This window comes from Dromaius novaehollandiae, chromosome 20, assembly GCF_036370855.1.
Source record: "Dromaius novaehollandiae isolate bDroNov1 chromosome 20, bDroNov1.hap1, whole genome shotgun sequence".
NCBI classification, from domain to species: domain Eukaryota; kingdom Metazoa; phylum Chordata; class Aves; order Casuariiformes; family Dromaiidae; genus Dromaius; species Dromaius novaehollandiae.
The window spans coordinates 4,800,462-4,814,099 of NC_088117.1; the positions used below are offsets into that span (position 1 = coordinate 4,800,462).

At 43.1% G+C, this 13,638-nt stretch overlaps 1 long non-coding RNA gene across 1 annotated transcript in view; it reads right to left on the reverse strand.

Annotated features, from left to right (window-relative positions):
* Window positions 1-845: 845 nt before the first annotated feature.
* Window positions 846-13,638, reverse strand: part of LOC135330371 (uncharacterized) — a 78,150-nt gene continuing 65,357 nt past the window's right edge. The window contains exons 6-7 of the long non-coding RNA XR_010392357.1: window positions 12,826-12,947; window positions 846-3,285 (exon numbers count right to left, since the gene is read on the reverse strand). This is a non-coding gene — a long non-coding RNA (uncharacterized LOC135330371). The remainder of the gene's footprint in view (window positions 3,286-12,825; window positions 12,948-13,638) is intronic.

Here is a 13,638-nt window from a genome sequence, read left to right on the forward strand (position 1 = left end):
AAAAAAAAAAAAAAAAACTCACAGAATGGTTGAGATTGGAAGGGACCTCTGCAGATCATGCAGTCCAACCCCCTTGCTCAAGCATGGTCACCTGGCACATTGCCCAGGACCCTGTCCAGACCATTTTGAATATATCCAAGGATGGAGACTTCTCAACCTCTTTGGGCAACCTGTTCCAGTGCTCTGTCACCCTCACAGTGCCTGTTGCCTCTCATCCTATCACTGGACACCACTGAAAAGAGTCTGGCCCCATCCTCTTTAGACTTTCCCTTCAGATACTTATACATGTTGACAAGGTCCCCTCTCAGTCTTCTCTTCTCCTGGCTGAACAGGCCCAGCTCTCTGAGCCTTTCCTCATATGAGAGATGCTCCAGTCCCTTAATCACCGTAGCAGCCCTTTGCTGGACTCACTCTAGTAGCTCCATTTCTCTCTTGCACTGCAGAGCCCAGAACTAGACACAGCACCCAAGGTGTGGGCTCACCAGGGCTGAGTAGAGGGGAAGGATCACCTCCCTTGACCTGCTGGCAATGTTCTTCCTAATGCAGCCCAGGATACCACTGATATTCTTGGCCACACGGGCACATTGCTGGCTCGTGTTCAACTTGTTGTCCACCAGGACTTCCAGGTCCTTCTCTGCAGAACTGCGCTCTAGCAGGTCAGCTCCCAGCCTAAAACAGAATAGGTTTCCCATCATTACGCCTCATTTTTATGTTGTGCCTCATAACTGGAAAAGGATAATGGATTTCTTAAAATTTTAATTTAGTCTGGGAGGCCTTCTCAGAAGCAAAGGCAACAGTAAATGTCAGTGTATCCACATGCTAGCTGGATTTTTATGAGGTTTATTTCTGAATAAAACATTGGATCATTTGTAAATTAAGAACATTTGTTTGTTGTGCAACCCCCTTCTATATGACACAAATAACAAATGCAGCCAGTTAAAGAATGGTGGCTTGTTTACCAAGAAGAGGAAAGCCTCTTAATTTTGAAGAAAGTTGTTTGGTTTGAGGTTTCTTTTTTTGCCCCAGCATAAGGCAAGTATGCCAAGATTAAGCAAACAAAACATGCCCGCATACTTCAAAAAAGCCAAAATTTGGTTTGAGTTTAGGACAATTATAAAGAGGTGATTCTTATTTTCTTTGAACTAATAATGTTACCCAAAACCAGTTCTACATTCATCAACCACAAATCCTATTCAAAGTTGCACAGACTTAGGTTCGCTTTCACAGTTAGGAGGAAAGATGAGTAACAACTAGACTGGGCACTTTCACTAGTATCAGCCACCAATCATTAGTTTATTGAGAAAAAAAAGTATCAAGTTTCAAGTAACAATATCGACTTATTTAGAACCTGCTACTGTTTTTAATCCAGTGCTGCAGGCCCTGCCATCAGAGGAACACGCATAGCTGCGAGACTGAGCTGTAACAAAACTAGAAAACTGCTGAAAGATGCAAGCAAGATATACCATGAAAGTATATACTGAGGCATAAGCAGCTGTCTTTGGCAGTTAGATGCACTATACCAAGTAGTTTTTAAAGTGCTGAAGAATCTGCAAATTGTGCAGAGCTCAACAACGCTTTTTGAGGATTAGTGAAAACTGAGTTTCTTGTAGACTTGTATTACAGTCGATTTTAAAGGCTGACAAAGAAAAATCACTGGGTCCTGGAGAAAAAATTAGCTCTGGAAAAACACATAGCAAGTTGCAAAAAAAGCCTTGTGGAAAACTTAGTGACACAAGAGGCAGCTTCTGGGTGGGAAAACAGATAGCATGGCACTTTGCAGCACTTACCACCTGCTCGTGCTGTGACACTCGGTGCACTGAGGCAGAACAAACTACTGGAGGGAAAGGAGCAAAGACACGGAGACATGCATTTCAGGAAAGAGAAAGACAAAGTGACCCTTATTACTCATAAATTAAGCACAGAGCCCAAGTGGTATAGCAGTATGCACATTAAGCCAGATTTCTGTTCTCACAAAGAAGGGGTGGTGGAAAGACTTCCAGTAACATTTTACTTTAAAAGGGCTAGCTATCAGTGTTGCTTTTGTGAAGATTAAGCAAAGGCTGCCCTGTGATTTGCAGTGTAACCTTCCAAATATCTGATGTCTGTCTAGCGTCCATTCGAGCCAATGCAATGGCTCCGCTGGAACTCAGAAGAGCAGAACTCATCTTTTCCCTATTCATTGCTGATACAGTTCAAGAACGCACAGTCCACTTACATTTATAATGACTAAGTAACAAGCTTGTTTAGATGAGAGGAACAATCCCAGAACTTCTCTGCAGAGAGTTTTTTTTTTTAATCCACATGTTGTCAGAATAAAGGGGTTAACGTTACTTCTCCCTTCCCCATATCGTCCCCTGTGAATGCTGGTCCTTCTCCACATTCTGGTTTTACAGCAGAAGCAAACTACAGAGATGCTCTGGCATGCTTATAAGCCACACTCTTCTCCTAAATGGAATGTTCTTGGTTATTAAAATGTTCCCCTACAAAAAAAGAAAAAAAAGGCTGGCCTCAGTCATTCGCCCTCACTTCCATTGTTAGTCAATTAGGTATGTGCAACATTCCTGTGTGGGAAGCACACTCGGTCTCCGTTTTAATTGGATCCATGTTCTAATAAGTTCAAAATAAACCATTTTTCTCCCCGAACCATGCCTCAGGGCTGATGCTGTTCCAGCTTTCAGAAGTCTGCTCCTTCTGAATGTTCTTCTCCTTACATCCTGCTTTTGACTTGTTTGCTTGCTTTTTTGAACTTATAATCCAGGAGTAAAATTCTGAGCAGAAGATCTCAGTGTGTTCTGACTTCCTTTCTGTAAGATGCTGGATACGTGAGAATTCTTGCTATTTCATAAGAATTGTGATAAAATCAAGAATATCATTGCAACATTCAAAAAATTATTCCGAAATACGTCAAAACTTACAAATATTTACAACAGATCAGTCCAGTATTATTCTCTGAAATGTTCTGGTCACTTCTAGCAACAACACGCACAGCCTTGGCCCATTCTTCCATGAGACATATAAAAATGATTTGCAGTGGCAAAATACATCACTGCAAGTTTCTCAGACACAGTCCTACTCGATTCTCAAGTCAGGCCAACACAAAGATGCTTAACACATTACAGCAGCAGGGCTGCAAGTCAATGCTGCATCCGCATAAGGGCAGGCTTCTTATCACTGTTTGGACATGCATCTCACTGACACTTCGACCTTTCTGGGAGCGCAGCGGGACACTGGAGTGAGCGTAATGATGTCTGCCATCCACTTTCCAACTGATAATATGAAGTAAGCCTATAACAGAAAAACAAAATATGAGAGATCCTGTGTTCCAGCAACTAAATCATAGATTAACATGATGAGGACTATCACTGCACTCTGCGCACTGAACGTCACGGGGCCTGTGTTAGCAAGATGTTGGTTCAGGCAATAGAGCATTAGTCACCATACTCGTAAGTGTCCCATGTTCTCACATGTGCTCCAAACCATGTTCTGGGACTTGTAGCAATACCAGATGATAACAGCAGCTGTCTCAAAAATGACTTTTTTCCTCGTTTTCTCTCAAAAAAGTTTCAAGGGAATGGGCTTTTTCACATCTCATCGAGATGAAACAAAACCATTTTCATTTTATTCAGAAAATGGATAGAGGAGATTAGTGCCCCAGTGCGCTCCCATTAATTGTGCTAAAGTAGGTTCAAGTCTTAGCTCAAAGTGTCACATCTCAGGTAAGCGTCTGAACCAGCAAGACAGTAGGAGGGTGGCCAAGTCCTTCCCATCAGAACTGCTTCACTTTCACATAAGCAATTAAACAGGTTTTGATGAGCTGGTCACCCTCCTAAATGGAACATTCTGGGTTACTAAAATGCTCCTCTACAAATAGAGGGAGGATGACTTGGATCCCACTTCCCCCACCATTAGCAGCTGGCCAGCCCAAGATGCTTCCTTTCCTCTGACTTTTATGAGATTCCAGTTAGGGGGAGAGAGCTCTTCCAGATAACAGTTTAATCAAAACTGCTCCATTTCCAAGAACAGCTTTGGAAACCTACTGACACCAACATTTTCAAAAATTTGCAATCATCTGCTCAGCCTTTTTCTATTAAAGTGACTCTCTGCGTCAAGCCGAGTGCACAGCTTGTTAGAGTGCTGAGTGTTTGCAGACTAACTCCGAGCCCGAGCACTGATGCTTGCAGGATTTCTCTCTCCTGTTTTTTTCAGACTGGAAGAGGATCAGGCAGCAGATTCTCACAGCCTGCTCGCAAGGGGAGGGGGGATTTTAGGCCATTTGTTACAACTCCATTTCTGGTTCAATCAGAGCTAGCGATGCTTGGTCTCCCACACAGTTATGCCTCATGTTTGATTTTAAAATTAAGCTCTATTAACGCACTTTTGTGAACTCGATTCTTTGTCCGCAATGACGCTCCACTTGCTTCCCTCAGGTATCTAGTCAACCACAACAACACAACACTCCCAAACTCTTCGTATTCCCTAATACTTCAACACCCCTAGCTCTCTCCAATACCCATTGCCTACTCCTCCAGCAGGGTAATAAACAGCATGAGCTATGCTTAACCTGAAGCTATCTGTCTCGGCCAGCTGGCTGGCCAGGAGCTACGTGTAGCCGATAAAATGAGCCCGCCAGTGTTTCTTGGTAGCTGGTGTGCCGAGGAGGCTTCGGGGCTGCAGGCACGACTGTAAAATCATGACCAGATTTTGCCGAAGCTTCTCAACTGGCACAAAAGCTGCTGGAGATGGCAGAATGGTAAACTGGCACATGCCCCCAGTGGTTGCATAAGTCTTATTCTGTTAGGAATCCAAGACAAAAACCACAGTTACAAATGACCCACTGGGCCTAGCTCTCAGTCAGGGTGGCTGTGTCAAAGTCTCAGTTCCCATGTAGGTATTTATGAGCCCAGATTCTGAGATGCCCCCAGCTTTAGCATCAATTACATCAAAATGCATATCTCGTGCATATAAAAAGACAAAATACACAAACTATCTGTGATTTACACATGAAAGGTTCCAATAACCACATGGTATAGTATCACTCCAGGAACAGTATCACTGCAAAATGTTTAAATCACACCAACCCTGTTTATTTTCAAAATTGCACCTATTTAGTTCACCTCCCATTGCCAGCTAACCTACTCACTTGTGCATTTTCCCCACCTCCTGTTTTGAGCATCCAGAGAAGATGCACTAGAAGATGCTCCTCTTACTTTGAAGGTCTTTCATGTGTGTCTGAAAAGGGCAGCCGTCACACTGACACTTCAGGTGGGACTGTCAGGCAAACCTCACCTCCCTGAAAAGCTAGTTTGAAGAGGTCAAAAAGCAGTTGTTGCCAATTTCATATTGGAAGACTAAGAGAAGCTCTGCTTTTATTATGATTTCAATTTTTTTAGTTTAGTAATTTTATATGACCCAAATCTTATTTTTCAAGTAGTAGTTACATAAAATGGACTACCATCTTTGTGAGAGGCAGTCTACTATCCAAAATGAAGAAATCAAGCAACAAGCAAAAATCCATTTGTACAGCATCTTGCCCTGCGAATCTAGCGCTGTTAAGCACCATTTTACACTGATCACTTTTCTTGATTGGCAGGGAAGAAAATGTCTAATAAAAGTCTCATCTTGTATTCAGCAAAGTTCATCCAAATGTCTGAAACAGCCACAAGGTCTGACATGGGACATGATCAGATTTGTTTCATTTTCTTCTTTTCCCTGAACCAAAGTGACTTGGAACCACAGTATTTTTCATTCCCTGGACTTAGTTTCTCCCCAGGAAAGTCTAATATCCAAGCATATTCTGATTTATACACACAAGCTCAAATTGCATTTGCTTGCACTACAGCAGAAGAAATGGATCCTTGAATGCACAGTCCTCTGTTACAAAACAAACTGCTAAAAATACAAACAGATCCATACTCGCCCTCTGGGCTTCACCAGATAAACAACAAGAACAGGCAAACGCAGTAAAGCTAAGCTCTCTGCCATGAATACTGCTGTCAGCAAACACTTGTAAAGCAACGACTTTATCTGAGAAGGTTTATGCAGCTTTGACACCTATCACAAGAACTGCTAAGTCCTGTACCTACGTGCTTGTAACACACAACCTACCTAGAAAATTCACTGCTTTAGCATACCAAGTTGCAAAATCCCCTGGCAAGCTCATAGTGTGTTTTCTCTTCCCAAATGTCACTCATCCCTAGCGCTGCTGTCTCTTGTTCTTCACATCTGCAGTGACGATCAAAAGCACAACTCTACTCGGCCAACTGTGCCCCACGCTCCCAGAGCCTCCCCTGCAAAAAGGCACAGGGGAAACTCACTGCCTTTCTAAAGGCTTTGCCGACCTTTTGAAGGGCCACGGCAGCTACTTTTTGACTTAGGGGAAGGAGAGGGGAATGCAATCTCCACAAAAAAAAATTTTGTTATTCCTCAGGTATTCCTGCTGCACTGTTAACCAAGGTCTCTGGGGGAGAGAGTCTGACCCAGAAAACATGGCAGGGACCGACTGCATTCAGCACCACCAGCTCCAGCCCTGCGCGAGGGTTTGCGCAGGGATGTCCTATGGGAGCCTGCTCGCATAGTCTTCGGCACTGTCTTCGCTTTAGCTGCTCGCTTTCAGTTGGAAAATGGTGACCAACCAAGCATGGAAAGGCAGCCTTTGAGGATGGCTGGCTCTTGGTTGCAGCCCCCTTGCCTCTGATTAGAGAGGCAAGAAAATGCAACTTTCCTGCTAAAACCAAAAGTCCATGTGTTGCTAAAGAGGAGATTTCTCTAGAAAACTCTGGGGGCAATTAACCATGTGGTGTCTTCTACACCCTCGTGAGGGATGGTCAAACTGTGCAGCTGGCTGGTTTCCAGCCTGCTCCATACCTGTTCCTGGTGAAACAGCTGCGGCCAGGCAGCAGCTCGCCGTTTGCCGGGTTTTAACTGGAGCATGGTAGGCAGGACAAACTCACCGGAGTAGGGAGAGACGGTTCCTGCCTGGCTGGGAAAAGCTTCCAGGTGGCAAAGGAAGGACTGGCAGGGCAGGGAGCACCGCAGCACCCTGCGCCCAGCTTCCCTCCAACAGGGACCCAAGCAGACCTCCGGGCAAGGCAGGCTCGCCAAGAAACCCAGGAGGGACTGGCGGCATTCAGGCAGCCCGCTGTGCTGCCAAAACGTGCTCAACCAGAAATAACACTGGAACGTAGGATCTTCTTGTGATTGCATCTGTCTGCAAGTCTTTCGTTAATCAGTGTCAGACAGTATATCTGAACTTCTTCCGTTTAAAGAGTTACTTTGTTTCAATTTATTACTACATGTCTTAAAAGCTAGTTTTCAAGTTTGTTTGTTTGTTTTTTCAAGTGCTTTCTCTAAAGAGAAGTCTGACAACTCCTCCTCAATACTATGGCTGACCTAGAACCCTGTAACATTTTACCATTATCAAAGGAGGGGAAATGTGCACATCGTAAGTGAGATATTGGCAGACTTTTTGTCCTTTCAGAATCCCACCTCCAGTGGCAGCTAGCACCAAATGTTTCTCAGAAGGTATAAAAACCCCAGCAACAGGATATTACAGAAACACCTGGCAGGCAAGGGAATGTTCCTTCCATTTCGAGGTTGCTGGTGCCCTGAAGATGTTTCACAGAACACTGTTAAACCTACATGGGAAAAATAAGCTGAAAGCAGAGTGTCTTGCAATGCAGAAGGGCACTTTTTCACTTTGAGACAGTAATCTAGCATGTTGTAAGTCAAAAGAAAGATGATGCAAAGCATTCATTAATACCCTGCAAAGTTTCTGTCAAAAATGTTGCATTTAGATCAAGTTTTATTGTGCCCATTGAAAAGTCTCCATACAAATATAAAACAGTACAAAAACAGCACTAAAATCATTTCTTGAATACCCTCTATAAAGAGCATGTTAATAGAAAACAACAAAATTAAAGGAGGCAAGCAGAGTCCTGGTAAGCAAACATACTAACTTCAAAAAATCTTTTCTTAAACTAAGGAAGAATAGACAAAACCTTATAAAAGAGCTTCCCAAATACAGTTCTATAGTGCCAGCATTTCAGCAATAAAATAAATGTAAACAAACATACTAAAACAAAATTCTGTTCTGGTAAGGCAACAATGCAGTTTTGGAGGGTAAAACAAATTATAGTTTATTTTTCTTCAAATTGTCTAAAAAGAGCTAATAAATTGAGCCAGAGACACCAGGAATACAGCATCACATGTTTTCCTGGGCAATGGAGTGAGACTCAGGAACCGGAGGCCTTCTCGTTAGTTTTACCACACCATGCTGGGTTTTTGCCACAGTGGTATTGGCGGCAAGCACATTTAGGTTGTCCTACCCTTGCCACATCTGGGATGTTAAGGAATCCCCTTTCCTAAGGGGAATTAGTCCGGAGTTTCTGGAAGCGCTCAGCATTGCAGCACCCATAATTACTTCTGACACAAAGCACAGCTTCAAGTGTGAAGTTGCTTTTCCAAGGAACTGTAAGGTGTTTGCTTTAACAACACTCACCCCTGCAAAAGCTATCAACTATCTGCAATGAGCCTGCTCCCTCCTGAAATGTTTCTCTGTTAAAGGCATTACCATCTCACAGGAATTCATTACCTTCCATGCTTACGCTACCCTCCTCATACTTTTTGGTCACATTGGTATCAGAAGGGAAATTCGAGGTTTTGCCTAGGCTAGGACGATCATTACCGATGCGTATAGGCAAGGCACGCTGTTCAGGCATTGACCACACAGAGAGACCCCCCCCCTTAACACAGGCCGGTAAATGCAGGCAGACTAGAATTGCCTTGTTCCTTTTAAAAATAACACTGAATAAAGAACACCTTCATTTCAGGCAACTATCCAGGAAATCAGAGCATTCTGTGGGCCATGCCTGTGGATTACCTGCTAACATCTCCATTTCGTTCCTCCTGCTGCCATGGTTTTGTGTAGTAGGGAATGAAATTTACCCCTGCCCAAGAGGAAAAGACAGACTGTGGTATCCAAAACTTAACTAAAATAAGCCACAGAGGAAGCACACAAGCACACAGCATGGAGCCACGCATAGCATCAGGGCAGCATATTTCATTTCCATTCCCTGTGGAGCCAGTCTTTCCTGACACCAATTGCTTTCCTTGCAGTCCTCACCTGTGTAGCTTTTTGGCAGGGGAACGGCAGGAGAATGTTTTTGGAACAAGATACAGCTCCAAATCAATAGTAGTATGACAGTCTACAACTGAGTCAATTATGTTTCCTGCACGGAACAAGACAGGAGAGATTCTAGAAATCAGAGGATCGATCCAAAAATCTTTCTACGAATTTTCATCTAGATTTGTAAACATAACTCGTCATCTCCCTGTCCCTTCCTGCCTAATTTTCAGATTGAAGATAAAAATTATTCATCATAAGATAAGAGGTAAGTGCATGCACACTGGCAGAAAACTTAATTTTACTGACAAAATTCTCCAAGGCATTTAGTAACAGCATACCTGTGACAAGAAAGCTCAGGGAAAACAGATAGGCCAATACTAAAAAAAGTCACACTCTCAAACCCAATCCAGAACACCTTGCAACCCACCTGGTCAAAAAGTTGTTTGCTCTTTTTACCCCAGCCCCCATCCTTCCCCCCCCCCCTTTTTTTTTTTTTTTTGAGGAAACAAATACTGGCTTTCAAATATCAGTCACCTGCAGCTGGTGCTAACTTCAAACCACAGAGCAGGCAAATTAAAAGAGTTGATTCCCATAATTATTTTGATGAGTTTGAGAAAACAGCCATCAGCTTGCTGCCTCATCTGTGAGCACAGAGATAAATGAAATGAAATTCAAGTTACCCGGAAGGTTATTCATTGCAAAGCTCAAATATGATTCCAGTTCATTGGAAGTCTCCTGAGAGACAGAAACCAAACTTCTAATTAGGGGCCAAGGACAGACATTTGCAAATGCTTGGTTTTGCAAAAACAGCAGATTTCCAGGCTTCTAGTGGGTGTCCGTCTTTCCCATTTGAAATGTGCACCTCTCTGCCAGCTATCTCAGCTCCTTCACAAAATCTTCATGGAGGCAGCAAGTTCAGTCCATCATGTAGCAGAGAAGGTGCAATCCTCTGTCCTAACTGACTACATGCCAACTTTATGACTTTTGCAAGAAATAAGATGGCAGATTACTGTTTGCTTTCAACCATTTGCCCAGAATTTTACAAATACATCACAGAACTGTGAATTGTGTGTACAGTTCTATACCAACTCTATACTACATGTGTAACAAACCCTGCTTGTGAGACAGATAACGTAATTTCTCTGACTTTGAGGAAAGAGAAGCACACAGAGGTTAAACATCCTGCCCAGGGCTTCAGTGAGTCAGGATCAAGCCAGAGGTTGCACTAGGGAGTCCTGAGTTCCTGCTCCTTTGCTCTAATCAATTAACCACTTTCCCTCTTCAGGATTTATTCCCTTCATGACCGATGAGTCAACCACCGTCTAAGGAGGGCATTATATACCATTTCATGAGGAGAGGCCAATTCCTCCTCTGCACATGCTGTTGAGTATAACAATCTGATGTTACTCACATAATCAGTCCATTGTCTCAGTACATTAATTGAGACAAACTGTGTAATGAATCATTGTTTAGGTGTCTGCTTCAATGTCTCCTCTTTATTTTCTGCTCCCAAGATTAATGTGTTCATTCCTGAGAGGTGACTGCTGATGTTCTCCCTCTGTGAGCACTGCCGCTGGGACACTTTGTACGCTTGTACTACCTCATTTGCAAAATATTTTGCTTATGCAGATTTGCTACTTTCAGAGTATTTTTTCATGCCAAGTATTTTTGAGGTTAAAAGCAAATGTGAGGATCAAATCAAAACTCTCATTTGAATTGAAAATGTAAACCCATCATTTATAAGCCTCACCAAGGAGGATAAAGGTTAATATGATCCTGTCAGCCAAGTGTTAATCACAGGGGCATTTATCAGGGGCAGCTGTGACTGAGCTGCCAATAGAGAGCCAGAGCCCCTCAGTCCCAGAGTCATGAATTGAAGAACAGAGCTGAAAGAGTGGTGCCCACTTTCTTTACAGCATGGCCTGGTGTTGGGTATTACCCATGTTCATGTTTTCACTTTTCAGGGGCATGAGTTCCTCAAAGCCAGCTGTTTGGAAAAAACATCAGCTAAATCATTCCCCCAGAGAGTGAGCCACAGCTTCCAGTGCCAAAAAAATGGGCTGTTAAAGCTCGAGCTAAACACCTATGCCAAGATTGTGACACTCCCACACTAACAGATGGCCATACTTGAGATTCACTTCTTTATCTTTTCTCTTTTCATCTCAGTAGGTTGCAGTCACAGCACAGTGAAAGGATTTCCCTTGACCTCTTTTGCTATGACTTCGGCAGCAATCCAAATCTCCCTTGGCAAAGGGCAGCAGATCGAAGCAAGTCAAGCCGACGCTGCGACTCTTAGCACCAGTCCAGGATCAGCCATCGTCCTCTCTTCGCTTGCTCCTGCTGAAGGCTCGCCGAAATGCTCTCAGCAAGCAGCTGCACCTCTGCCCACACTCCAGCCTGGCTAGACCTGAGCCTACTTCAGGCTAACAGTTGCATGGGCACTTTTACATACTGCCAAAGCCCTGGACTTGACACCCCATTAACACAGTTGCATAGCTTCTAGACGCAGGCAATTCATGCACAGGTGGCTTAAGCCAGCACATATAAGCTTAAAACCATGGAGTCAGGCTTTGCATTTCCTCAGACAGATCTGTTTTTCCTGTTTCAAAATTTCACCTGGCAGTAGAAAAAGAGGAAATAGCCCTTGCATTTAGGCCTGCAATTTTTCCCTTTTAGGGCTAGGTAATCCTATGTATCATTTGATACTACCCAGCAGACGTGGCTAAATTCAACGTGTGCATTTCCCCTCAGCTCTCAATCAGTGGTTGGAGGTGAACAGCTAGTCCTCTCAAATCAAATTATTATTTAGTGTTAACAGCAGAAGCTAAACATAGTACAAAATAATTTTAACGCAGAAAAAAGCCTTGAAAGAATGTCTCCTATTCAGTGGATATTAAATCTTAAGAGATCCACTGTGAATTAAGCTAAAGTACACACAGAAAAAACACTCAGTACCCAACAGAGTGGCACCGTAACCATCCATGGTCATACCCAGCATCTGTAAACTGCAGGTCAGCCACAGCCATGTGGGAGTTTAGCAAGAGGTGTTTAATGGTTTCACAACAAAGCACAAACCTGCATGCAGACAAAACCGAGAGCAGGGCTAGCAAAGTCAGTTCAGTAGAATTTACTGCAAGTGGCAGTAGTTCGAACACTGAAAAGCTCTTTTGAGGACTTCTGAATGAACACGACATGCTAGCCCTTCAGGAGACCACACACCTAATCAGAGACATCCGTGTTTCTACCTACCCGCCTGCAGCAGGCTTTACATTTGGGTCCGTCAAATACAGTAAGATCAAGCCAGTCACGTGCAAGAAAGCAAATGCCCTCACACGAGGTATGGTCTGTACAGAGCCTTTGTGGAGGCCACGGAGGCACAGCTGGCGTAGCTTTGGGATCAGATGTAAACTTGGCTCTGTGTTTTGACTGGGTTCACAGTCAAGCCAGTTTAGAGGAAGGCAGGACCATCGGAGGGGAGCAGAGTACTCCCTTTCACACTTGGCATAAACACTAGTTAATAGCAAGGCAGTTCATTATAGGATGATTTTTTTTACACTACTTGTCATCAGGATTGTATGGGAGCGTTACAAAGTCACTAGGTCTCAAGGCACCTAGATCTCTAGGAACAAATCTCTGCCCCAAAAATACAGCCTAAGTTCTTTAGCAGATTCCATCTCCCCTCTCCTGTGTGCAGAACATACCTGATTTGGATGAAGTCAGAAGCTGACACTTCGGTGTCTTCTATCTGGCTCCAAGCACACTGTTTCAGTTATTCCCTTCACAACTGATTAAATTCCACACTCGTTTGGCATTTGTTTCCTGCCTAGAAATGCAATGCATAATACAATACAACCACATTTGAAACAAGTTCTGATGAAGTTTGCTTCCTGGCCAGCGGTTAAGAACTGGTAAAGGAAGAGCCCAAAATATTTGACTGTTCTAGCAAAGAAAGGGATTTCCCTCTGTGTAGGCCTAGACGAAATTGAAAGACAGTTTACGGGTTGCTTCTAAATGTTTAAATAAGCACACATCGGAAAGTTCAGGCTGAAACAACATGAAAAGTTTTTCAAAGCTGACCCTGTCTCAGGGACTTTAATACTCAAGGGAAACTCTGAATAGCCAGATATCATGACAATATCTTATTTGCAAAAATATTATTCACTTTGTGTTTTGTATAGTAGATGAGACTAAACCACATATCTACAGTTCAATTTCGTATTATGACATATTTTCAGTTCTGTATCCGCAACTGCATGCCTCTTGCTGAACAAAAGCTGATTTAGGCAAGCAGACAAGACTTTTGGAGCCTTAAATCAGCTAAGGAATAGCAAATGTCAAAACACAGGAACTTGAATATAGTTAATATAAATAAATACTAAGTTAAAGAAGGTTACACCTGCTATTTTGACATCTGGAATTTAATCACTAGAGATTAGGAAAGAAAGTTAGGAGCCCTAATTCCTCCTCTTTCCTACAGTATGCAAAACAAGCAGGGCTTTGCAACAGCATTTTCA